We start from the raw sequence: 4,233 nt of genomic DNA on the forward strand, positions 1-4,233 counted from the left end.
GAGACATCATGGTATGCATCATATCCAATAGGATGCAGTTATGATGTTCGGACACACCATCACACTATGGTGTTCCAGGCTGTATTTGTTGTGAAACAATTTCCACAATGTCTTAATTATGTGCCAAACTCGTATTTCAGATATTCATTTCTATGATCATATCATAGATCTTTTATCCTCTTGTCATGATGATCTTTCAACTTCACCCTGAAATTACTTGAACCTTTCAATAATTCAGACTCATGATTCATCAAGTAAATATACTCAACATCTACTCAAATCATCTGTGAAGTAAGAACATAACGATATCCACTACATGCCGCAGCACTCATTGGATTGCACACATCAAAATGTATTACTTCCAACAAGTTGCTTTCTAGTTTCATTTTACCGAAAACGAGGCTTTCAGTCATCTTGCCCATGTGGTATGATTTGCATGTCTCAAGTGATTCAAAATCAAGTGAGTCCAAACGGTCCATTTGCATGGAGTTTCTTCATGCATATACACCAATAGACATGGTTCGCATGTCTCAAACTTTTCAAAAATGAGTGAGCCCAAAGATCCATCAACATGGAGCTTCTTCATGCGTTTTATACCGATATGACTTACGTGGCAGTGCCACAAGTAGGTGGTACTAGCATTACTATCTTATATCTCTTGGCATGAACATGTGTATCACTACGATCGAGATTCAATAAACCATTCATTTTAGGTGCAAGACCATTGAAGGCATTATTCAAATAAACAGAGTAACCATTATTCTCCTTAAATGAATAACCGTATTGCGATAGACATAATCCAATCATGTCTATGCTCAACGCAAACACCAATCTTGATGGTAGAGGAAGCGTACGATATTTGATCAACCTTGGAAATACTTCCAACACATATCGTCATCTCACCTTTTAGCTAGTCTCCGTTTATTCCGTAGCTTTTATTTCGAGTTACTAACACTTAGTAACCGAACCGGTATCTAATACCCTGGTGCTATTAGGAGTACTAGTAAAGTACACATTAACACAATGTATATCCAATATACTTCTACCGACCTTGCCAGCCTTCTCATCTACCAAGTATCCAGGGTAATTCTGCTCCAGTGGTTGGTTCCCACATGTTCCACAATAATCTCATCAGATGAACCACGATGTCGAGGATTCGATCAATCCCGTATACAATTCCCTTTGTCTAGCGGTATTGTACTTGCCCGAGATTCGATCGTCGGTATCCCGATACCTTGTTCAATCTCGTTACCGGCAAGTCTCTTTACTCGTTCCGTAACACATCATCACGTGATCAACTCCTTGATCACATTGTGCACATTATGATGATGTCCTACCGAGTGGGCCCAGAGATACCTCTCCGTCATACGGAGTGACAAATCTCAGTCTTGATTCGTGCCAACCCAACAGACACTTTCGGAGATACTCGTAGTGCACCTTTATAGCCACCCAGTTACGTTGTGACGTTTGGCACACCCAAAGTATTCCTACGGTATTCGGGAGTTGCACAATCTCATGGTCTAAGGAAATGATACTTGACATTAGAAAAGCTTTAGCAAACGAACTACACGATCTATGCTATGCTTAGGATTGGGTCTTGTCCATCACATCATTCTCCTAATGATGTGATCCCGTCATCAACGACATCCAATGTCCATGGCTAGGAAACCATAACCATCTATTGATCAATGAGCTAGTCAACTAGAGGCTTACTAGGGACATGGTGTTGTCTATGTATCCACACATGTATCTGAGTTTCCTATCAATACAATTCTAGCATGGATAATAAACGATTATCATGAACAAGGAAATATAATAATAATCTATTTATTATTGCCTCTACGGCATATTTCCAAAAATCATATAAATGACAAGTGTAAGTAGTTATTCATAAGGATTTATCGGTGGTCGGGAATAGCAAAAGTGGTGGGCACAAGTCTCGAGAGAATATCGAAGAGTATCTTCGGAATCTTCTGGTGAAGCAGACGGTCATCGGTAACACAGGGCTCTCCGGTTGAAAGTGATCATGAGATCCTAATGTTAAAGTTAGCAAAATTCATTTAACCCGAATAGAAGGGAGATCAGAGTCCCAGAGTATAGACGAGGAGTAAAAAAATCCTAATACCATCCAATGGCGATGTGCGCCCGTAAGCCGAACAACCATGTTAGTAAAAGTTTTTTACTGACTAGACTCAACTTCGGCCAAGGAGTTTGAAAGGGGATTCCTACATGCAGTCGGCTCTAATACCAACTTGTGACGCCCCCGATTCAATCGTACACTAATCATACACGCAAACGTGTACGATCAAGATCAGGGACTCACGGGAAGATATCACAACACAACTCTACAAATAAAATAAGTCATACAAGCATCATATTACAAGCCAGAGACCTCGAGGGCTCGAATACAAGAGTTCGATCATAGACGAGTCAGCGGAAGCAACAATATCTGAGTACAGGCATAAGTTAAACAAGTTGCCATAAGATGGCTAGCACAAACTGGGATACTGATCGAAAGAGGCGCAGGCCTCCTGCCTGGGATCCTCCTAAACTACTCCTGGTCGTCGTCAGCGGGCTACGCGTAGTAGTAGGCACCTCCCGAGTAGTAGTAGTCGTCATCGACAGTGGCGTCTGGCTCCTGGGCTCCAACGTCTGGTCGCAGCAATCGAGTATAGGAAGGGGGAAAAGAGGGAGCAAAGCAACCGTGAGTACTCATTCAAAATACTCGCAAGCAAGGAGCTACACTACATATGTATGCATCGGTATCAAATGGAATAAGGGTATCATATGTGGACTAAACTGCAGAAAGCCGGAATAAGAGGGGATAACTAATCCTGTCGAGGACTACGCTTCTGGCCACCTCCATCTTGCAACATGTAGAAGAGAGTAGATGGTAAGTTCACCAAGTAGCATCGCATAGCATAAACCTAACCAATGATCCTCCCGTCGTCGCCCTGTGAGAGAGCGACCATCGGTTGTATCTGGCACTTGGAAGGGTGTGTTTTATTAAGTATCCGATTCTAGTTGTCATAAGGTCAAGGTACAACTTCAGGTCATCTTTTTATCGAGGGACACGGCTATTCGAATAGATCAACTTCCCTGCAGGGGTGCACCACATAATCCAACATGCTTGACCCCATTTGACCGGACACACTTTCTTGGGTTATGCCCGGCCTCGGAAGATCAACACGTCGCAACCCTACCTAGGCACAACAGAGAGGTCAGCATGCCGGTCTAAATCCTATGGCGCAGGGGTCTGGGCCCATCGCCCTTTGCACACCTGCACGTTGCGAATGCGGCCGAAGAGCAGACCTAGCAACCTCCATTACAAAGGAAGATGCGTTACGCGGTCCAACCCGGCACGTGCCACTCAGTCGCTGACGCCACGAAGGCTTCGACTGATACCACGACGTCGAGTGCCCATAACTGTCCCCGCGTAGATGGTTAGTGCGGATAGGCCAGTAGCCAAACTCAGATCAAATACCAAGATCTCGTTAAGCATGTTATTTTGAAATAACCACGGACGCCGACCAGGGCCAGGCCCACCTCTCTCCTAGGTGGTCTCAACCTGCCCTGTCGCTCCACCACAGTGTAATCGTCGGGGGCCTTCGAGAACTCAGGCCCACCTCTACCGGGATGGAGCCACCTGCCCCTTCAGCCCCCAACATCGGAATCACTCGCGGATACTCCTACGAGCCGACCCGTCTTTAGTCACCAACTGTATAACATGTATTTATGTATAAGTATATACCCGTGATCACCTCCCGAGTGATCACGTCCCGATAGTATAGCATGGCAGACGGACAAGAAAGTATGGCCACTGATGACAGGCTATGCATCAGGATAGAATTAACAGAAAGCAGTAACATGCTACACTACTCTAATGCAAACAGTATAGAGGAGAGTAGGCGATATCTGGTGATCAAGGGGGGGCTTGCCTGGTTGCTCTGGCAAGAGAGTGGGGTCGTCAACACCGTAGTCGTACTGGGTAGAAGCGGTGTCGATCTCGGTGTCTAGCGAGAGAAGGGGGGAAGAAACAATAAATATAATGCAAACAAATGCATGACGATGCATGACATGACAAATATCGGTGCTAGGGGTGCCCTAACGCAGTATGAGGTGATACCGACGAAGGGGGAAAACATCCGGAAAAGTATCCCCGTTGTTTCGCATTTTCGGACAGACGAACCGAAGGGGGAAAATTACGTGTTTGCTATGCTAGGGATGCGTGGC

The sequence above is a fragment of the Triticum dicoccoides genome, chromosome 4A (assembly GCF_002162155.2).
Source record: "Triticum dicoccoides isolate Atlit2015 ecotype Zavitan chromosome 4A, WEW_v2.0, whole genome shotgun sequence".
NCBI lineage: Eukaryota > Viridiplantae > Streptophyta > Magnoliopsida > Poales > Poaceae > Triticum > Triticum dicoccoides.